The sequence below is a fragment of the Oncorhynchus nerka genome, linkage group LG9a (assembly GCF_034236695.1).
Source record: "Oncorhynchus nerka isolate Pitt River linkage group LG9a, Oner_Uvic_2.0, whole genome shotgun sequence".
Taxonomy (NCBI): Eukaryota; Metazoa; Chordata; class Actinopteri; order Salmoniformes; family Salmonidae; genus Oncorhynchus; species Oncorhynchus nerka.
Genome location: NC_088404.1, coordinates 61,356,463 through 61,380,604, shown reverse-complemented (window position 1 = coordinate 61,380,604; position 24,142 = coordinate 61,356,463). Strand labels below are relative to the sequence as shown.

Below are 24,142 nucleotides of genomic sequence, written 5' to 3'. Positions count from 1 at the left end.
AGCAGCCAGACCCTCCAGACAGTGAGATAGACCTGCCCATTACGCAGCGTCGGACTTGTTTTAATAAGAGAATACAAAAATAAAATGAACACTCTTCAAACTACAGACAATGCCCCATAATGACAAAGAAAAAATAGGTTTAGATTTTTAAAAAATGTATTAAAAATGAAATGAATACCTTATTTACATAAATATTCAGGGACTCTGCTATGCGACTCGAAATTGAGCTCAGGTGAATCCTGTTTCCATTGATCATCCTGGAGATGTTTCTACAACTTGGAGTCCACCTGTGGTAAATTCAATTGATTGGACATGATTTGGAAAGGCACGCACCTGTCTATATAAGGTCCCACAGTTGACAGTGTATGTCAGAGCAAAAAACGAGCCATGAGGTCAAAGGAATTATCCGTAGAGCTCCGAGACACAGAGCTCTGTGTTGAGGTGCAGATCTGGGGAAGGGTACCAAAAACATGTCTGCAATATTTAAGGTCCACAAGAACAGTGGCCTCCATCATTCTTAAATGGATTAAGTTTGGAACCCCCTAGAGCTGGCCGCTGGGCTGAACTGAGCAATCGGTGGAGAAGGGCCTTGGTAAGGGAGTTGACCAAAAACCCGATGGTCACTCTGACAGAGCGCCAGAGTACCTCTGTGGCGATGGGAGAACCTTCCATAAGGACAACTGTCTCTGCAGCACTCCACCAATTAGGCCTTTATGGTGGATTGGCCAGACGGAAGCCACTCCTCAGTAAAAGGCACATTACATCCCTTTTGGGTTTGCCAAAAGGCATCTAAAGGACTCTCAGACCATCTCTGGTCTGATTAAACCAAGATTGAACTCTTTGCCCTGAATTCCAAGTGTCACATCTGGAGGAAATATGGCACTATCGCTAAGGTGAAGCATGGTGGTGGCAGCATCATGCTGTGTGGATATTTTTCAGGGCAGGGACTGGAAGACTTGTCAGGATCAAGTCAAAAATGTATAGAGATCCTTGATGAAAACCTGCTCCAGAACACTCAGGACCTCAGACTGTGGTCCATTCACTTTCCAACAGGACAATGACCCTAAGCACACAGCCAAGACAACGCAGTAATGACTTCGGGTCAAGTCTCTGAATATACTTGAGTGGCCCAGCCACAGTTACGGTTCCCATCCATCCTGATGGAGCTTGAGAGAATCTGCAGAGAAGAATGGGAGAAACTCCCCAAATACAGGTGTGCCAAACCTGTAACGTCAAACCGAAGAATACTCTAGGCTGTAATCGCTACCAATGGTGCTTCAACAAAGTACTGAGTAACGGGTCTGAATACTTATGTAAATGTGATATTTTTTAAATTAGCTTAAATTTCCCCCCCAAAAAGTTTTTGCTTCGTCATTATGGAGTATTGTGTTTAGGTTGATGATGAAAGACAGATTACAGCCTTATTCAAAAAAAGATTAATGTAAAAATGTGGAAAAATTTAAGGGGTCTGAATACTTTCCGAATGCACTTTAACCACCAACGCTTGATAAATATTGCATAAACAATTTTAAAGCATGAAATGCATGAAGAAATAATAATGGAAATATATCCATGTAAAAACACAAGTTATTTTTTTTAGTCAAGGATATTTTAGTATGATTTTTAGTGATGCACAATATATCGGTGAACATATCGGAATCTGCCGAAATTAGCTAAAAATGCCAACATTGGTTTCAGCCGATGTCTAGTTTAACACTGATGTCAAAGCTTACGTATATACCTATATAACGTAGGTGCATGACGTAATGACGCTACGTATAATTTTGCGCTACATGTGCAACACAGCATTCCTAACCTAGCCCACGATGTCTGCTGTGTGGATCGAGCAGTCAACAAATCGAGCAGTCATTTGAAAGAGGAAGACCATTTTGGCGAGACAACTCAAAGGTGAAATCCATTAACGCCAAGATAACGAAATTCATTGCCCTTGACGTTGGCTTTCGTCAACAGTGCACATGTTGCCCTATCGGAGTTACACAGTAATAGCGTCACTGCTATTAGCTTCATGACATACTTTGGAACGCCGTTTGGGTCTTTGCGTGTTAAAAAAGATGTGCGTCAAAAAACGCTATTTGACGCATTAAATATGGTTTTAATTTGACACGTCAAATAACACAGTTCTATTATAGAATGTTGTGTGTTCTGAATTTGCACGTGCAAGCCAAGCGCCACCATTACTATCAGTAGCACTGTCAAAGCTGTAGAAGAAAGTCTGCAAACACCGACCACGAACAATGTGTTTACAATACTGCATTGGTAATAAAGCATTATTTGTTCAACCGCAACTTCTGGGGTAGCTAGCTTTAGCTTGGTACCTAGCTAGCACCAATATAACCAGCCTGAAAACAATGACCAGTAGAAACTGCAGTCATTTTCAATATTCTTAGCAATGGTTTAGGAATCCTTGTGAGTAAGTATTAGCTAAGTAGCCACTTGTTGTTCGCCTATTGAAATGGAACTTCAGCTTATGAAAATAAATAGCTAGCCAGCTACTTAACCCTGTTGCCCAAAGCTAATGTTATAAGCAGCCAGCTAGCTTCATCTGGCTAGTGAGACTCGACCGGACGGGGTTATGTTTTGTGAAGCTAGCCACAATAAGGATTATGCACAATAGTGGAATTTGCAGTTTTCCTTCAAAATAAAAGTACCTCGTGATGCAGAAGGTTAAAATTGGTGGAATCATGCCATATTTAGATTAGATAATGTTAAACAAGGCTGGAATGTGAAGCAATGAAATGGGTTACCAGTCTACTCGGTGACACCCACAGAACACAACTGTGAACAGTTTACCCAAATATTAGCGTTGTAGCTCTTATCGCAGGACTGTGACTGTGTGAATACACCTCCCCAGTCAACCTACATTCACATTGCATTCTACAGATTTACCTAAGGATTGGGAATCAATGAAATGGGGTATCATTCTACTCAATACCCAATGCTTTATTATAGACAGAAATATTGATCAGTATGCAACATTTCTGGAATTGTTTTATTTCAGCTCATGAAACATAGGACCAACACTTTACAATTATTGACTGGGTAACCCCGAAGTATTCCTGCCAAAACATGGACTAGCCTATTTCAGTGGACTATTTCAAGGTTTCTTCATTCAGAATAAAAGGCTGCTGAGGCATTTGGACCAGTCAAATCAGACGTGTTGAATCTGTACTGTGGTTTTCATCACTAACAGGGTAAACGGGCAGCTTGATCTACCCAGGGAGACATAAATGCTTCCTGTCTCTGCTCCTTCAGGACAACTGGGTGGGGCTCAGGAGTTGGTTTTGTGATATGGAGGGTGTGTGACTGTGGGAGGGATGTGCAGCCTCTGACTGTGATTCATAAGGAGCATGTGATTCAGAATTAAACTTCTCTCTCTCCCAAGGTAAAGCAGACTGTTCTTACGTAGGCTTCTGGATGTGGTATCCTGTGCTGCTCAGGTGAAAGGTAAGCTGAGCTCACTGCTACAATCAGTCTGTGTGTTAGCTAGCAGTAGTGAGAATGTAGTTTTTGTGCCACACACCTGTTTACCTGGTATAAACTAGTGGGAGTGTGGTGTTTGCTTCACAGAGCTAGTTTCTGGGCCAAGCTGATGGCAGCAAAACTCTTGTTTCAGTATGGCACGTATGTTTTATGAGGGTGAGTCATGTTTGAGCGCAGGCAGAAATTGGAAATGGGGCATGTCCCAAAAGGTGCATAGTGCATTTTATTATCTTTATATGCCGCAAGTTTTTAATGGTCTTTTGCCGCATTTCACATAGGCCTAAAGTGTTTTAGCTATTGTCATTTTGTACCAAAATGTAAATCATTAAACCTAAATCAGTAAACCTTCACCTAACCTATTGATTTGGCTTAGTTATTCTCTCCTGAGGTGGACATTGCCACATGAGTGAACTGACTACAGGTCAGTTGTGTCGTCTGAAATAAAGCAGGGAACCGCTGAAGACTGAATGAGCTAGGAGCCTCAGGCGAGGGTGTGAGACTTTTTGGGTTGGTTGAAGGGAGTAGATGTTTGGGAGGTTGTTCTGGGACAGATGGTTATAATGATACCCCGGGCTGCTATAGAAAGCACAGCAACACAGTTTGCCTGCAGGAAACGTTTACATTTTTATACATAAGAAAAACCCTATAATGAAAAGGTGATTTAGACGTATTGGTATTCTCTCATTAGCACAGTGGATGTTTAGGTTGTGGGCTTTCCTGGTCGTTTCCTAGTTGTATCATCGTGATCCACGTTGAGCATGTGAACAAACCGCTGTGGAAATATTCAGCCGTTATTGGGATTGAGATGCGTATTTGTTCTGTTTTTTAAGTTCAACATTTTATTTAGCAAGTCGCAAACTACAGCAAACACTCTCTGAAATACTTGATGTTTACAGATTAAAATCTCCAGCTCCGAATTATATTCACAAGACAATGTGCGGCACTTATAAATAATGCATAGAAATAACACAACCTATTCCATAAATAGATATACAAGAGACTAATTAAGCAGTAATGGCAAGCTCTATGTCCTAACACACAAAGAGAGAATGTCGGACAGGCTGAAATGGTAGGTAAGTGGTCATGTAGCAAGCGATTTGCTCTCTCTTATCAGGCAGGAAGCATGTTTACATTCTGCCTCTCCCATGTTTGTCTTGGCGAGTGAAAGTCCTGCCAACGGTTATGAGATTTAACTGTAAATTACACGTCAACTAGGCCTAGTTTACGCTTAGAACACTTATGCACAGCTGAGATTATTCTGAGACAGCTGGGTTCTGTCCAAAAACTACCGCCGCACCATCAAGAGCGTCCTGACCCGTTGCATCACGGCCTGGTACAGGAATATCGCCAACCACCACCATAAGGCCTTCCAGCGGGTGGTGAAGACGGCCCAGTGCATCAGTGGGACCGTGCTACCATTCATTTATTTATTATTTATTTATTCATCCAGGACATATAGTCAAAGCTGTGTCTGAGGATGACCTGCAGTATCATCAAGGACCCCACACACCCCAGCCACTAGCTGTTCACTTCCTTACCGTTGGGCAGTTTGTATCGACGCATGAGTTCTGATACCAACAGGCTCCCAGACCATTTGTTTAAATCAACAAGCAATCAGACTGCTGAACACTTGAACTGGACTGATCACTAGCCCCGATTCTCTGCCATGCGCGCACACACTCATGCTACACACACGTCACAACTGCTGCTATCAGACTCTTATTATGATTGCTAAATTCTGCAAATCTTAACACTTGCACCCCTGTCCCCCTTTCCCAAAACATGTGTAAATATTGGACTATAAATTGTGCCTGTATTCCTGTACTATACTTTTGCAAAAAGGTTGATTCTACCGAGCCATTTACTTTATATTTGTATTATTTTATTATTTCTTGTTGCATTGTTTAACCGTGTTGATTTGTCTCTTCTGTATGTAGTGATGAGTACCCAATACTCCCTATAAGTATGTTTAAGGTCTGAGTGAACTCTCACATCTCTTAATGATTTACCCAAATGTATAACTGCTAAAAGATACCTTATTTTAAAGTGTCAATTAATCATTCATAAATGCGTTAACAACATTTATAACTCCTGAAAATATACACTACATGACCAAAAGTATGTGGACACCTCGTTGAACATCTCATTCCAAAACCATGGGCATTAATATGGAGTTGGTCCCCCTTTGCTGCTATAACAGCCTCCACTCTTCTGGGAAGGCTTTCCACTAGATGTTGGAACATTGCTACGGGGACTTGCTTCCATTCAGCCACAAAGCGCATCAGTGAGGTCGAGCACTGAGGTTGGGTGATTAGGCCTGGCTCTCAGTCGGCACTCCAATTCCTCCCAAAGGTGTTTGATGGGGTTGAGGTCAGGGCTCTGTTCCGGCCAGTCAAGTTCTTCCACACCGATCTCGACAAACCATTTCTATATGGCCCTCGCTTTGTGCACTGGGGCATTGTCATGCTGAAACACCAAACGGCCTTCCCCAAACTGTTGCTACAAAGTTGAATGCACAGAATTTTCTACAATGTCATTGTATGCTGAAGAGTTAAGATTTCCCTTCACTGGAACTAAGGGTCCTAGCCCGAAAGCTTGAAAAAAAAGCCCCAGACCATTATTCATCCTCCAACAAACTTTACAGTTGACACAATGCATTTGGGCAGGTAGCATTCTCCTGGGACCTGCCAAACACAGCTTTGTCCGTCGGACTGCCAGATGGTGAAGCGTGATTCATCACTCCAGAGAACGCGTTTCCACTCTCCAGAGTTCAATGTCAGCGAGTTTTACACCACTCCAGCCAACGCTTGGCATTGTGCATGGTGATCTTCAGCTTGTGTTCGGGTGCTCGGCCATGGAAACCCATTTAATGAAGCAGTTATTGTGCTGACGTTGCTTCCAAAAGGCAGTTTGGAACTCGTAGTGAGTGTTGCAATCAAGGACAGACAATTTTTTGGGAGCGACGCGCTTCAGCACTCTGTCCCATTCTGGGAGCTTGTGTGGCCTACCACTTCGCGGCTGAGCCGTTGTTGCTCCTACACGTTTCCACTTCACATTAACAGCACTTACAGTTGACCGGGGCAGCTCTAGCAGGGCACACATTTGACGAACTGACTTGTTGGAAAGGTGGCATCCTATGATGGTGTCACTTTGAAAGCCAATGAGCTCTTCAGTAAGGTCATTCTTCTACAGCCAATGTTTGTCTATGGAGATTGCATGGCGGTGTGCTAGATTTGATACACTTGTCATTAACGGGTGTGGCTGAAATAGCCAAATCCACTAATTTGAAGAAGTGTAGACATACAAAAAAGTATAATCTGTAGCCTATCATTGGTTTAGTGAGTAGCCTTGCTAATTCAGATAAACGGGGTCTTTTTCTTCCCTTTTTAACATTATAAGTCAGACTAGAAATTGACAACAGAATAACTATTTGAAATACAACAGGGTCTCATGGTCCCCTTCTGTCTTAATCTGTTTATTTCTTGTTATGCATTTTCCCATCCTGGAGTCTGAGACCTTTAGAGGAATCTGGGGGAGGATATATGAAATGTTTGCATATACACTACATACCTCAACTATCATTGTCATGATTTATACCATTTAGGCTTAGCTAGTTATCTACTGCTATCTCATAATAATAGGTAGCTAGTGTTTAACATTACTTGCTAAGACATAACTAGCTATCAACATGTTTACTAATATGCTAACTAGCTAGTTTTAAAATTGGAACAATTATTGTGCTGACAACGGATGTTAGCTCATTTACCAGCTTTCTAGATAGACAGTACCTGGGTTCAAAGGTTAGCTAGCTAGCTAGAGTGCTAATCCAAAAAAGCTGGCTAAACCAAATTGCATGGAATTTCTGTCATGTTGACGTTAGCTAGCTGGCAGCTATCATTTGCTAGCTTGCGAAGCTAACTAGCCATTAAATGTGATCTTCTTATAGCTAGCTAAATATATCATTGTGCCAAAGATTATTGTGGAGGATGTGGGGATGGCACAGTACATTATTCTAAGACGTGCTACTGAAATTGTATATTGTTATATTAAATCAGAACAATGGTGCAAGTTGCAACACCCCTGCTCTTTCTCCCGCATTGGATAGCCATCGCTGTCCGTGGTTCTGAAACATCAGTGCGCTGTTGAATTGTCGCCTTTTCCTAGACCATATTGCTATTTGCATAATAGCAGTTACCCAGCATATTGGTGTTGAGAACAATGCGACGGAGGCAGTAGTGGCGTTAGGAGACGAGAAAACAGCCCTTGCCTTTAATGTCTAAGAAAAGTGAGGAGAGAGGAAACCACAACCTAATAATAATCAACAGCCTAAATGTTAAATGTGCCTGGCTTTGTAAATCATCCATATACAATGCATGCAGACATTTTGATACAATTCATACATGTTGTTACATCACAGCCTTATTCTAAAATGGATTGGAAATCATGACAAAGCGAGAATAGATTTTTAGAACTTTCTGCAAATTTATATATATATAAAAAAAAAAAAACTGTATTCAGACCCTTTGCTATGAGACTCAAGATTTGAGCTCAGGTGCATCCCGTTTCCGTTGATCATCCTTGAGATGTTTCTACAACTTGATTGGAGTCCACCTGTGGTAAATTCAATGGATTGGACATGATTTGGAAAGGCAGACACCTGTAAGGTCCCACAGAAATGGTTTTAACTAGGCAAGTCAGTTAAGAACATATTCTTATTTTCAATGGCCTAGGAACGGTGGGTTAACTGCCTCGTTCAGGGGCAGAACAACAGATTTTCACCTTGTCAGCTCGGGGGATTCAATCTTTCAACCGTACAGTTTAGTCCAACGCTCTAACCACCTGCCTCTCATTGCACTCCACGAGGAGACTGGCTGTTACGCAAATGCAGTAAGCCAAAGTAAGTTGCTAGCTAGCATTAAACTAATCTTATAAAAAACAATCAATCATAATCACTAGTTAACTACACATGGTTGATGATATTATTAGTTTATCTAGTGTGTCCTGTGTTGCATATAATCGATGCGGTGCGTATCGTTGCTCCAATGTGTACCTAACCATGAACATCAAAGCCTTTCTTAAAATCAATACACAGAAGTGTATCTTTTTAAAACCTGCATATTTAGCTAAAATAAATCCAGGTTAGCAGGCAATATTAACCAGGTGAAATTGTGTCACTTCTCTTGCGTTCATTGCACGCAGAGTCAGTGTATATGCAACAGTTTGGGCCGCCTAATTTGCCAGAATTTTACGTAATTATGACATTGAAGGTTGTGCAATGTAACAGGAATATTTAGACTAATGGATGCCACCCCTTAGATAAAATACAGAACGGTTCCGTAATTCACTGAAAGAATAAACGTCTTGTTTTCGAGATGATAGTTTCCGGATTCGGGCATATTAATGACCGAAGGCTCATATTTCTGTCTGTTATCATGTTATAACTAAGTATGATTTGATAGAGCAGTCTGACTGAGCGGTGGTAGGCAGCAGCAGGCTCGTAAGCATTCATTCAAACAGCACTTTTGTGCGTTTTGCCAGCAGCTCTTCGTTGTGCGTCAAGCATTGCACTGTTTATGACTTCAAGTCAACTCCCTAGATTAGGCTGGTGTAACCAATGTGAAACGGCTAGCTAGTTAGCAGGGTGCGCGCTAATAGCGTTTCAAACGTTACTCGCTCGAGCCCAGGGAGGAGCGAGGAGAGGGACGGAAGCTATACTGTTACACTGGCAATACTATAGTACCTATAAGAACATCCAATAGTCAAAGGTTAATGAAATACAAATGGTATAGAGAGAAATATTCCTATAATAACTACAACCTAAAACTTCTTACCTGGAATTATTGAAGACTCGTGTTAAATGGAACCACCAGCTTTCATATGTTTTCATGTTCTGAGCAAGGAACTTAAACGTTAGCTTTCCTACATGGCACATATTGCACTTTTACTTTCTTCTCCGACATTATTTAAAACAAATTGAACATGTTTCATTATTTATTTGAGGCTAAATTGATTTTATTGATGTATTATATTAAGTTAAAATAAGTTTTCATTCAGTATTTGTCATTATTACAAATAAATGTAAAAAACAATTGTCCGATTAATCGGCATTGGCTTTTTTTTGGGGGGGTCCTCCAATAATCGGTATCGGTGTTAAAATCATAATCGGTCGACCTCTAGTCTGAATGCACTGTATGCCTGCCCATACGATAACCCCACCGCCACCATGGGGCACGCTGTTCACAACGTTGACATCAGCAAACCACTTGCCATATATGTGGTCTGCGGTTGTGAGGCCATTTGAACGTACTGCCACATTTTCTATAACGATGTGGAATGATTGTGCCACCAAAAGATTAAGTGTATTTCAACTTTACATGGGACATGTAAATTCACTCACAGGAGACGATGAAGAAGCATCATGCTCTACTTCCATGAAAATAAATCTGACTGCAGCCAGCCGGAGCTCACAAAATATCACAGGTACCAAGTGGCGGAACAGACGGCAGGCTGACAAACAAGCACTGTGTCCCAGTCAAATCAAATTGTATTAGTCACATGCGCCGAATACAACAGGTGTAGACCTTACAGTGAAATGCTTAATACAACTGGTGTAGACCTTACAGTGAAATGCTTACTTACAAGTCCCTAACCAACAATGCAGTTTAAAAAAATGCAGATAAGAATAAGAAATAAAAGACCAAGTAATTAAAGAGCAGCAGTAAAATAACAATAGTGAGAGGGTACCGGGTACAGGGTACCGGTATAGAGTCAATGTGCAGGGGCACCAGTTAGTCGAGGTAATATGTACAGTTGAAGTTTTAACTTTACATACACTTAGGTTGGAGTCATTAAATCTCATTTTTCAACCACTACAAATTTCTTCTTAACAAACTAAAGTTTTGGCAAGTCGATTAGGACATGTACTTTGTGCATGACACAAGTAATTTTTCCAACAGTTGTTTACAGACAGATTATTTCACTTATTCACAATTCCAGTGGGTCAGAAGTTTACATACACGAAGTTGACTGTGCCTTTTAAACAGCTTGGAAAATTCCAGAAAATTATGTCATGGCTTTAGAAGCTTCTGATGGAATAATTGACATAATTTGAGTCAATTGGAGGTGTACCTGTGGATGTATTTCAAGGCCTCCTTCAAACGCAGCTCTTTGCTTGACATCATGGGAAAATCAAAAGAAATCAGCCAAGACCTCAGAAAAAAATTGGTCCCACAAGTCTGGTTCATCCTTGGGACCACGCAGCCATCATACCGCTCAGGAAGGAGGCGCGTTGTGAAAATCAATCCCAGAAAAGGACCTTGGAAAGATACTGGAGGAAACGGGTACAAAAGTATCTATATCCACAGTAAAACAAGTCCTATATCGACATAACCTGAAAGGCCGCTCAACAAGGAAGAAGCCACTGCTCCAAAACCGCTATAAAAAAAGCCAGACTATGGTTTGCAACTGCACATGGGGACAAAGATTGTACTTTTTTGAGAAATATCCTCGTCTGATGAAACTAAAATCGACCTGTTTAGTCATAATGTCCATCGTTATGTTTGGAGGAAAAAGGGGGAGGCTTGCAAGCCTAAGAACACCATCCCAACCGTGAAGCATGGGGCTGGCAGCATCATGTTGTGGGGGTGCTTTGCTGGAGGAGGGACTGGTGCACTTCACAAAATAGATTGCTTCATGAGGAAGGGGAATTATGTGGATATATTGAAGCAACATCTCAAGACATCATTCAGGATGTTAAAGCTTGGTCGCAAATGGGTCTTCCAAATGGACCATGACTCCAAGCATACTTCCATAGTTGTGGTAAAATGGCTTAAGGACAAAAAAGTCAAGGTATTGGAGTGGCCATCACAAAGCCCTGACCTCAATCACATGGAAAATTTGTGGGCAGAACTGAGAAAGCATGTGCGAGCAAGGAAGCCTACAAACCTGACGCGGTTACACCAGCTCTGTCTGGAGGAATGGGTCAAAATACACACAACTTATTGTGGAAGCTTGTGGAAGGCTACCCAAAACGTTTGACCCAAGCTAAATAATTTAAAGGCAATGCTACCAAATACTAATTGAGTGTGTGTGTAAACTTCTGACCCACTGGGAATGTGATGAAAGAATATCCGAAATAAATATTAAAGTGACTGTGCATAGATGGTAACAACAGAGACTAGCAGCAGTGTAAAAGAGGGGGGTTGCAAATAGTCTAGGCAACCCTTTGATTATATGTTCAGGAGTCTTGTGGCTTGGGGGTAGAAGCTGTTTAGAAGCCTCTTGGACTTGGCGCTCTGGTACCGCTTTCCATGCGGTAGCAGAGATAACAGTCTTTGACTATCGTGGCTGGAGTCTTTGACAATTTTTAGGGCCTTCCTCTGACACCGCCTGGTATAGTGGTCCTGGGTGGCAGTTAGCTTGGCCCGAGTGATGTACTGGCCGTTTGCACCACCCTCTGTAGTATCTTGTGGTTGAATCCCGGTCAGTTGTTATACCAGGCATTGATGCAACCAGTCAGGATGCTCTCGATGGTGCAGCTGTATAATTTTTGAGGATCAGAGGACTCATACCGAATCTTTTCAGTCTCCTGAGGGGGAATAGGTTTTGTCGTGCCCTCTTCACGACTGTCTTGGTGTGCTTGAAACATGATAGTTTATTGGTGATGTGTACACCAAGGAACTTGAAGCTTTCAACCTGCTCCACTGCAGCCCCGTCTTGTGGTCCACAATCATCTCCTTTGTCTTTGTCACTCATGGCCGTGCAGTCATGAGTGAACAGGGAGTACAGGAGGGGAATGAGCACGCACCCCTGAGGGGCCCCTGTGTTGAGGATCAGCGTTGCGGATGTGTTATTACCTACACTTGCACCCTGGGGGCGGCCCGTCAAGGAGTCCTGAATCCAGTTGCAGTGGGATTTGTTTAGTCCCAGGGTCCTTAGCTTAGTGATGAGCACTATGGTGTTGAATGCTGAGCTGTAGTCAATAAATAGTATTCACACATAGGTGTTCCTTTTGTCCAGGTGGGAAAGGGCAGTGTGGATTGCAGTAGAGATTGCATAATCTGTGTATCTGTTAGGGGGGTATGCAAATTGGTGTTGGTCTAGGGTTTCTGGGATAATGGTGTTGATGTGAGCCATGACCAGCCTTTCAAAGCACTTCATGGCTACAGATGTGAGTGCTACAGGTTGGTAGTGTTCTTTGGCACAGGCACTATGGTGGTCTGCTTAAAACATGTTGGTATTACAGATTTGGACAGAGAGATGTTGAAAATGTCAGTGAAGACACTTGCCAGTTGGTCAGTGCATGCTCTCGGTACACGTCCTGGTAATCCGTCTGGCCCCGCGGCCTTGTGAATGTTGACCTGTTTGAAGGTCTTCTCACATCGGCTGCGGAGAACGTGATCACAGTCTTCCGGAACAGCTGGTGCTCTCATGCATTTTTCAGTGTTATTTGCCTCGATGCGAGCATATGTAGTTTAGCTTGTCTGGTAGGCTTGTGTCACTGGGCAGCTCTCAGGTGTGCTTCCCTTTTGTAGTCTAATAGTTTGCAAGCCCTGCCACATCCGAGGAGCGTCAGAGCCGGTGTAGTACGATTCGATCTTAGTCCTGTATTGACACTTTCTTATAAGCTTCTTGTTTAGAGTCCCGCTCCTTGTAAGCGGCAGCTCAAGCCTTTAGCTCAGTGCAGATGTTGCATGTAATCCATGGCTTCTGTTTGGGGTATGTACGTACTGTCAATTTGGGGACGATGTCATCGATGCACTTATTGATGAATCCAATGACTGATGTGGTGTTCTCCTCAATCGAAGGAATCCCAGAACATATTCCAGTCTGTGCTAGCAAAACTGTCCTGTAGCTTAGGATCTGCTTCGTCTAACCACTTTTTAAAATGGATCTAGTCACTGGTGCTTCCTGTTTAATTTGAGCTTGTAAGCAGGAATCAGGTGGATAGAATTGTCATATTTGCCAAATGGAGGGCGAGGGAGAGCTGTGTTTGTGTGGAGTAAATGTGGTCTGGAGATTATTTTATTTTATTCACTCTGGCTGCACATTTAACATGTTGATGGAAATTTGGTATAATGGATTTAAGTTTCCCTGCGTTAAAATCCCTCGCTACTAGGAGTGCTGCCTTTGGGTGAGTTTGCTTATGGCGGAATACAGCTCATTCAATGCTGTCTTAGTGCCAGCCTCTGACTGGTATGTAAACAGCTATGAGAAATACAGATAAACTCTCTAGGTAGATGGTGTGGTCTACAGCGTATCATGAGATACTCTACCTCAGGTGAGTAATGGCTCGAGACTTCCCAGCTGCTATTTACAAAAATACATAGTCCTCCACCCCTTGTCTTACCAGATGCCGCTGTTCTATCCTGTCGGCATAGTGTATATCCAGCCAGCTGTATGTTGATAGTGTCGTCGTTCAGCCACGACCTCATGCATCATAAGATATTACAGTTTTGAATGTCCCGTTGGTAGTTTAATCTTCCTCATAGGTTATCTATTTTATTCTCCAAAGATTGCATGTTTGCTAGCCGAATGGAAGGAAGTGGAGGTTTTTTCGATCACCTTACGAATTCTCTGAAGGCAGCCCTTCCTCTGGCCCCTTTTTCTCTGCCTCCTCTTCACGCAAATCACGGGTATCTGAGCCTATAAACATTTATGTCCATTCAGAAACACATCAGTATATCATTCGCGCCGGGCTCGTCAGACTCGTTAAAGGAGAAAAAGGATTCTGCCAGTCCGTGGTGAGGAATCGCAGTCCTGATGTCCAGAAGTTATTTTCGGTCATAAGAGGCGGTAGCGGCAACATTATATAATTTACAACAACTCAAATAAATGAACAAAAAAAACACAATCGGTTGGGGACACGTAGAATGTCAGCCTTCTTCTCCGGCGCCATTGTTAGTCAATGTTCGCTTTGTGACTGTCCTGTCAATAAATCACAAGATGCATATTGTTACTTACAGTGGGGAAGGCTATACAGACCTTTCTGACTTCCGAATTAAAAATGTTTAAATGAAAAGAAGCCTAGTTAATATTTTAAATGAAAGAAGTAGTCTCCTGACAATGAGTTTGTTTTCTGCTATTTAGCCGACTGCTGGAGCTTATTGAAAACACGACTTTCGTCATGCAGGGCACTCTAGAATGTTATGTTAACTTTCATTTTCTGTGGGTGACCTCCTTAGTGACTCTGGCTTCCTGCTGAAATGCTCTCTGGCGGGGTGTCCCTGCTGCTCTGAGATATATATATATATATATATATACAGTGGGGCAAAAAAGCTGTCAAAGGACACCAGAAACAAAATTGTAGACTTGCACCAGGCTGGGAAGACTGAATCTGCATTAGGTAAGCAGCTTGGTTTGAAGAAATCAACTGTGGGAGCAATTATTAGGAAATGGAAGACATACAAGACCACTGATAATCTCCCTCGATCTGGGGTTCCACGCAAGATCTCACCCCGTGGGGTCAAAATGATCACAAGTGAGCAAAAATCCCAGAACCACACGGGGGGACCAAGTGAATGACCTGCAGAGAGCTGGGACCAAAGTAACAAAGCCTACCATCAGTAACACACCACGCCGCCAGAGACTCAAATCCTGCAGTGCCAGACGTGTCCCCCTGCTTAAGCCAGGCCCGTCTGAAGTTTGCTAGAGAGCATTTGGATGATCCAGAAGAAGATTGGGAGAATGTCATATGGTCTGATGAAACCAAAATATAACTTTTTGGTAAAAACTCAACTCGTCGTGTTTGGAGGACAAAGAATGCTGAGTTGCATCCAAAGAACACCATACCTACTGTGAAGCATGGGGGTGGAAACATCATGCTTTGGGGCTGTTTTTCTGCAAAGGGACCAGGACGACTGATCCGTGTAAATTAAAGATTGAATGGGGCCATGTATCGTGAGATTTTTTGAGTGAAAACCTTCCATCAGCAAGGGCATTGAAGATGAAACGTGGCTGGGTCTTTCAGCATGACAATGATCCCAAACACACCGCCCGGGCAACGAAGGAGTGGCTTCGTAAGAAGCATTTCAAGGTCCTGGAGTGGCCTAGCCAGTCTCCAGGTCTCAAGCCCATAGAAAATATTTGGAGGGAGTTGAAAGTCCGTGTTGCCCAGCCACAGCCCCAAAACATCACTGCTCTAGAGGAGATCTACATGGAGGAATGGGCCAAAATACCAGCAACCGTGTGTGAAAACCTTGTGAAGACGTACAGAAAACATTTGACCTCTGTCATTGCCAACAAAGGCTATATAACAAAGTATTGAGATACATTTTTGTTATTGATCAAATACTTATTTTCCACCATAATTTGCAAATAAATTCATTAAAAATCCTACAATGTGATTTTCTGGATTTTTTTTCTCATTTTGTCTGTCATAGTAGAAGTGTACCTATGATGAAAATTACAGGCCTCTCATATTTTTAAGTGGGAGAACTTGCACAATTGTTGGCTGACTAAATACTTTTTTGCCCCACTGTATATAGATATACACACACACACACACACACACACACACACACACACACACACACAGTCTTGCTACCTCTCTCAGGGCCTCTCTCTGGCTATGAATTATGTTCCCTTCAAAGTGATGTAGGAGGCAAGTCTATGATATTATTAATGTGATCTATAAGTTAAACACATGTCTAAATGTTAATGACAAAATAACACAATTATTAAGTCTGTAGTGACACCGCTATCACTGAGATGCAGTGTCTTAGACCGCTGCGCTACTCATGAGCGTGTATACATTTCTATAATGCGGCAGGTAGCCTAGTGGTTAGAGTGTTGGACTAGTAACTGAAAGGTTGCAAGTTCAAATCCCCGAGCTGACAAGGTACAAATCTGTCGTTCTGCCCTGAACAGGCAGTTAACCCACTGTTCCTAGGCCATCATTGAAAATAAGAATTTGTTGTTAACTGACTTGCCTAGTTAAATAAAGGTAAAATAAATAAATAAATAAAATAAGTAGATAGACCCCGTATAAATTTAAAGCACCAATTGAGAATTTGGCTTAAATTATTTGATCATTTGTCATACCTCCAATCCTTCTATATGGCAGCAAAGTTAGTGTCAAATCAAATCAAATCAATCAATTTTTTATTTGTCACATGCAGATGTTAATGCGAGTGTAGCGAAATGCTTGTGCTTCTAGTTCCGACAATGCAGTGATAACCAACAAGTAATCTAACTAACAATTCCAAAACTACTGTCTTATACACAGTGTAAGGGGATAAGGAATATGTACATAAGGATATATGAATGAGTGATGGTACAGAGCAGCATACAGTAGATGGTATTGAGTACAGTATATACATATGAGATGAGTATGTAGACAAAGTAAACAAAGTGGCATAGTTAAAGTGGCTAGTGACATAAGAATGCAGTCGATGATCTAGAGTACAGTATATACATATGCATATGAGATGAATAATGTAGGGTAAGTAACATTATATAAGGTAGCATTGTTTAAAGTGGCTAGTGATATATTTACATCATTTCCCATCAATTCCCATTATTAAAGTGGCTGGAGTTGGGTCAGTGTCAATGACAGTGTGTTGGCAGCAGCCACTCAATGTTAGTGATTGCTGTTTAACAGTCTGATGGCCTTGAGATAGAAGCTGTTTTTCAGTCTCTCGGTCCCAGCTTTGATGCACCTGTACTGACCTCGCCTTCTGGATGATAGCGGGGTGAACAGGCAGTGGTTCGGGTGGTTGATGTCCTTGATGATCTTTATGGCCTTCCTGTAACATCGGGTGGTGTAGGTGTCCTGGAGGGCAGGTAGTTTGCCCCGGTGATGCGTTGTGCAGACCTCACTACCCTCTGGAGAGCCTTACGGTTGAGGGCGGAGCAGTTGCCGTACCAGGCGGTGATACAGCCCGCCAGGATGCTCTCGATTGTGCATCTGTAGAAGTTTGTGAGTGCTTTTGGTGACAAGCCGAATTTCTTCAGCCTCCTGAGGTTGAAGAGGCGCTGCTGCGCCTTCTTCACGACGCTGTCAGTGTGAGTGGACCAATTCAGTTTGTCTGTGATGTGTATGCCGAGGAACTTAAAACTTGCTACCCTCTCCACTACTGATCCATCGATGTGGATAGGGGGGTGTTCCCTCTGCTGTTTCCTGAAGTCCACAATCATCTCCTTAGTTTTGTTGACGTTGAGTGTGAGGTTATTTTCCTGACACCACACTCCGAGGGCCCTCACCTCCTCCCTGTAGGCCGTCTCGTCGTTGTTGGTAATCAAGCCTACCACTGTTGTGTCTTCCGCAAACTTGATGATTGAGTTGGAGGCGTGCATGGCCACGCAGTCGTGGGTGAACAGGGAGTACAGGAGAGGGCTCAGAACGCACCCTTGTGGGGCCCCCGTGTTGAGGATCAGCGGGGAGGAGATGTTGTTGCCTACCCTCACCACCTGTGGGCGGCCCGTCAGGAAGTCCAGTACCCAGTTGCACAGGGCGGGGTCGAGACCCAGGGTCTCGAGCTTGATGACGAGCTTGGAGGGTACTATGGTATTGAATGCCGAGCTGTAGTCGATGAACAGCATTCTCACATAGGTATTCCTCTTGTCGAGGTGGGTTAGGGCAGTGTGCAGTGTGGTTGAGATTGCATCGTCTGTTGACCTATTTGGGCGGTAAGCAAATTGGAGTGGGTCTAGGGTGTCAGGTAGGGTGGAGGTGATATGGTCCTTGACTAGTCTCTCAAAGCACTTCATGATGACGGAAGTGAGTGCTACGGGGCGGTAGTCGTTTAGCTCAGTTACCTTAGCTTTCTTGGGAACAGGAACAATGGTGGCCCTCTTGAAGCATGTGGGAACAGCAGACTGGTATAGGGATTGATTGAATATGTCTGTAAACACACCGGCCAGCTGGTCTGCGCATGCTCTGAGGGCGCGGCTGGGGATGCCGTCTGGGCCTGCAGCCTTGCGAAGGTTAACACGTTTAAATGTCTTACTCACCTCGGCTGCAGTGAAGGAGAGACCGCATGTTTTCGTTGCAGGCCGTGTCAGTGGCACTGTATTGTCCTCAAAGCGGGCAAAAAAAGTGATTTAGTCTGCCTGGGAGCAAGACATCCTGGTCCGTGACTGGGCTGGGTTTCTTCTTGTAGTCCGTGATTGACTGTAGACCCTGCCACATGCCTCTTGTGTCTGAGCCATTGAATTGAGATTCCACTTTGTCTCTGTACTGACGCTTAGCTTGTTTAATAGCCTTGCGGAGGGAATAGCTGCATTGTTTATATTCGGACATATTACCAGACACCTTGCCCTGATTAAAAGCAGTGGTTCGCGCTTTCAGTTTCACGCGAATGCTGCCATCAATCCACGGTTTCTGGTTTGGGAATGTTTTTATCGTTGCTATGGGAACGACATCTTCGACGCACGTTCTAATGAACTCGCACACCGAATCAGCGTATTCGTCAATATTTCCATCTGACGCAATACGAAACATGTCCCAGTCCACGTGATGGAAGCAGTCTTGGAGTGTGGAGTCAGCTTGGTCTGACCAGCGTTGGACAGACCTCAGCGTGGGAGCCTCTTGTTTTAGTTTCTGCCTGTAGGCAGGGATCAGCAAAATGGAGTCGTGGTCAGCTTTTCCGAAAGGGGGCGGGGCAGGGCCTTATATGCGTCGCGGAAGTTAGAGTAACAATGATCCAAGGTTTTACCACCCCTGGTTGCGCAATCGATATGCTGGTAAAATTTAGGGAGTCTTGTTTTCAGATTAGCTTTGTTAAAATCCCCAGCTACAATGAATGCAGCCTCCAGATAAATGGTTTCCAGTTTGCAAAGAGTTAAATAAAGTTCGTTCAGAGCCATCGATGTGTCTGCTTGGGGGATATATACGGCTGTGATTATAATCGAGGAGAATTCTCTTGGAAGATAATGCGGTCTACATTTGATTGTGAGGAATTCTAAATCAGGTGAACAGAAGGATTTGAGTTCCTGTATGTTTCCTTCATCACACCATGTCTCGTTAGTCATGAGGCATACGCCCCGCCACTCTTCTTACCAGAAAGATGTTTGTTTCTGTCGGCGCGATGCGTGGAGAAACCCGTTGGCTGCACCGCCTCGGATAGCGTCTTCCCAGTAAGCCATGTTTCTGTGAAGCAGAGAACGTTGCAGTCTCTGATGTCCCTCTGGAATGCTACCCTTGCTCGGATTTCGTCAACCTTGTTGTCAAGAGACTGGACATTGGCAAGAAGAATGCTGGGGAGTGGTGCGCGATGTGCCCTTTTTCGGAGTCTGACCAGAACACCGCCTCGTTTCCCTCTTTTTCGGAGTCGTTTCCTTGGGTCGCTGCATGCGATCCATTCCGTTGTCCTGTTTGTAAGGCAGAACACCGGATCCACGTCGCGGAAAACATATTCTTGGTCGTACTGATGGTGAGTTGGCGCTGATCTTATATTCAGTAGTTCTTCTCGACTGTATGTAATGAAACCTAAGATGACCTGGGGTACTAATGTAAGAAATAACATGTAAAAAAACAAAAAACTGCATAGTTTCCTAGGAACGCGAAGCGAGGCGGCCATCTCAGTCGGCGCCGGAAGTAGTCCCTTTTTGTCCCTTTTACAATAATGCGATAAAAGCCCCACTGAAATTTTACACCTGGAATTTATGGGGTGTGCACAGAAAGCACCAATCCTAGCCTGTATGGCAGAATTTGGGAGAATTAGCACTTCAACAATTATACTGAGTTACAGTTCATATAAGGAAATCAGTCAATTGAAATGAATTCATAATGCTCTAATGTATGGATTTCACATGGGTGGGCCTGGCATGGAAGCCAATCAGAATTAGTTTTTCCCCACAAAAGGGCTTTATTACAGTCAGAAATACTCCTCAGTTTCATCAGCTGTCCGAGTGGCAGGTCTCAGACGATCCCGCAGGGGAAGAAGCCGGATGTGGAGGTCCTGGGCTGGTGTGGTCTGCAGGTGTGAGGCCGGTTGGATGTACTGTCAAGTTCTCTAAAACTATGTTGGAGGCAGTTTATGGTAAAGAAATGAAGATTAAATTCTCTGACAAACGCTTTAGTGGACATTCCTGCAGACAGCATACCAATTGCATGCTCCCTCAACTTGAGATATCTGCGGCATTGTGTTGTGACATAACTGCACATTTTAGTGGCCTTTTTCCCCCAGCACAAGGTGCGCCTTTGTAAAGTAACGTTCGTGCTGTTTAATCAGCTTCTTGATATGCCACACCTGTCAGGTGTTTGGGATTATCTTGACAAAGGAAAAATGCTCACTAACAGGGATGTTAACAAATTTGTGCGCAAAATCTGAGAGAAGTAAGGTTTTTGAGAAATATTTGCCGTTTTTAACATGATCTCTGAGTGAAAGGGGAAAAAAATTGAAGGTGGCCCCCTTGGTGGGTAATTCAACCAAGATTACTACACATTTTTAGATAGCTGGCTGCTAGACTAATTTACAAATCTAAAAAATGTTAGCTGATACGGCTAATTGAGTGTCTGTTAATGACTGACATAATAAGAAATAAACTGCTGATGCACAACCAAATTTAGAAATTGCAATTTGTTTATTCTACTATTCCTAACTCTCAGATTGGTTTAGAGGGAGTCTTTTTTTTCCACATCTAAACTGCAGAGAATGATTCACTTTCAGGCACACTTTTTTTATTTATTTTATTCATTTATTACATTTATTACATAAATTACATTTACATTTATTGTCAGTATCTAGGTTTCCATCCAGTTGGTGACAGATTTTCATGCTAATATTCAAAAATATGCATCATTAAAAAAAAAAAAAATTTTCCCACCAGTGGTGTGTTTCCACAAAACTGACTTGTTGCGGATAAAAATCAGTGCGGGATGACACAGTGCACAAAATATACTTTTTTTGCTTAAGTTTTCATGTACTGAATAAAAAAAATCTAAAGTTGAATGTGTTTCCAACGCATTCAGCTTTTCAGATAGTTTTGTCACAAACTGTTACGTTAAATAGCAAATGTGCCTACTCTGGTCTTGGAACATGCTCTCTAGCCAACAGCTCCCAGATACAGTACCAGTCAAAAGTTTGAACACACCTACTCATTCAAGGACTTTTCTTTATTTTTTTACTATTTTCTACATTGTAGAATAATAGTGAAGACATAAACTATGAAATAACACACATGGAATCATGTAGTAACCATTTATAGTTGAGATTCTTCAAAGTAGCCACCCTTTGCCTTGATGACAGCTTTGAACACGCTTGGCATTCTCTCAAACAGCTTCATGAGGTAGTCACTTGGAATGCATTTCAATTAACAGGTGTGCTTTGTTAAGTTCATTTGTGGCTCAAACAGATTAAAGAAAGAAATTCCAATCAGTTGTTGTGACAAGGTAGGGGTGGTATACAAAAAGTCCATAATATGGAAAGAGCAGCACAAATAAGCAAGAGAAACGACAGTCCATCATGACTTTTAAGACATGAAGGTCAGTAAATCCGGAAAATGTCAAGAACTTATAAAGTTTCTTCAAGTACAGTTGCAAAAACCATCAAGGTCTATGATGAAACTGGCTCTCATGAGGACCGCCACAGGAAAGGAAGACCCAGAGTTACTGCTGCTGCAGAGGTTAAGTTAATTAGATTTACCAGCCTCAGAAATTGCAGCCCAAATAAATGCTTCACAGAGTTCAAGTAACAGACACATCTCAACATCAACTGTTCAGAGGAGACCGCGTGAATCAGGCCTTCATGGTCGAATTGCTGCAAAGAAACCACTATTAAAGGACACCAATAATAAGAAGAGACTTGCTTGGGCCAAGAAACACGATCAATGAACATTAGACCGGTGGAAATCTGCCCTTTTTGTTCTGTAGTCCAAATGTTGAGATTTTTGTTTCCAACCTCCGTGTCTCACAAAGACTGGAGACACTGTGATTTATTTAGAATTCAAGGCACACTTAACCAGCATGGTTACCACAGCATTCTGCAGCGATACGCCATCCCATCTGGTTTGAGCTTAGTCCCACTATCATTTGTTTTTCAACAGGACAATGACCCAGAACACACCTCCAGACTGTGTAAGGGTTATTTGACCAAGAAGGAGAGTGATCGAGTGCTGCATCAGATGACCTGGCCTCAACAGTCACCCGACCTCAACCCAATTGAGATGGTTTGGGATGAGTCGGACCGCAGAGTGAAGGAAAAGCAGCCAACAAGTGCTCAGCATATGCGGGAACCCCTTTCAAGATGGTTGGAAAAGCATTCCAGATGAAGCTGGTTTAGAGAATGCCAAGAGTGTGCAAAGCTGTCATCAAGGCAAAGGGTGACTATTTTAAGATTCTCAAAATATAAAATATATTTTGATTTGTTTAACTTTTTTTTTTGTGGTTTCTACATGATTTCTAATGTTTTAACAGCTTTGATGTCTTCACTATTCTACTATGTAGATCAATCAAACCCCTTGAATGAGTAGGTGTGTCGACCCTTTGACTGGTACTGTTCATGATGAGATTATTATGGTTAAGTGCGAGAGTGTTTGTTTTTCAAGCATCGATCCTCATGTCATCAGAATAAGACCATAGTTTTTTATTTTATTGGAAAGGCGCATCAAGATCACGTGCACTTTCTTTTTGACCTAGATAAGTATCACCAAATTTCAAAACTGTGAACATATTGGAATCACTGGCAGACTCTCAGCTAAGAACTTTTTAAAACTTCAAATGACAGTATATTGTGAATGTGCACCAGTCTGTTTTAGACTTGGACACAGCACCGTTTCAGCAGCTGCGCTTGTCTTTAATGATGTGTTAAACTGCTTCGATCATAGGAATCACTGTGCTGCCATATTTATAGACCTATCCAAGGCCTTTGATTCTGTCAACCATCCCCTACTCATTCAAAGTTTGTCTGAAATGGGTCTAGACCAGGTGTCTTGCAAGTGGTTTGGGAACTATCTGTCAGACGGGGCACTGTTATATATTACTAAAGGTGTCCCTCGGGTCGCTTTCGGGACCTTTCCTCTTCACTATTTTTTGGTCTATTTGCAAAATCCTGTAACGTTAATCTGTATGCAGATGACAGCATTATGTACGCTATTGGCCCTACTGCTGACCAGGCTATGTTAACATAGCTGCAATCTGATTTTGTTTCCTTGCAGAAAGCCCTTGTTTAATTGGTACGTCATGCGGGGGAAAAACATTATGTATACTGTATATACAAAAGTATGTGGACACCCCATTCAAATGTAGTTCTTTCGACTATTTCAGCTACACGCGTTGCTGAAAGGTGTATAAAGTTGAGCACACAGCCATGCAATATCCATAGACAAACATTGGCGTTTAGAAAAATGACCTTACTGAAGAGCTCAATGACTTTCAACGTGGCACCATCATAGGATGCCACCTTTCCAACAAGTCAGTTTGTCCAATTTATTCCCTACTAGAGCTGCCCCAGTCAACTGTAAGTGAAGTTATTGTGAAGTGGAAACATCTAGGAGCAACAATGGCTCAGCCGCGAAGTGGTAGGCCACAAGCACACAGAACAGCACTGCCGTGTGCTGAAGCACGTAGTGCGTAAAAAAAAATGGTCTATCCTTGGTTGCAACACTCACTACTGAGTTCCAAACTGCCTCTGGAAGCAACGTCCGCACAATAACTGTTTGTTGGGAGCTTCATGAAATGGGTTTCCATGGCCGAGCAGCC

General features: G+C 42.7%; 1 protein-coding gene across 6 annotated transcripts in view; it reads left to right on the top strand.

Annotated features, from left to right (window-relative positions):
• osbpl5 (oxysterol binding protein-like 5) overlaps window positions 1–24,142 on the top strand; it is a 125,876-nt gene that overhangs the window by 16,680 nt on the left and 85,054 nt on the right. For 4 of the 6 annotated variants that reach the window (XM_029668808.2, XM_065022746.1, XM_029668813.2 and 1 more), the window contains one exon: window positions 3,404–3,465. The exons of 1 other annotated variant lie outside the window; for it this stretch is intronic. The gene's annotated coding sequence lies outside the window, so the exon portion shown is untranslated. Of the gene's footprint in view, window positions 1–3,403; window positions 3,466–22,629; window positions 22,765–24,142 lie in introns of those variants that run through there. One more of the 6 variants, XM_065022744.1, reaches the window with a different exon arrangement.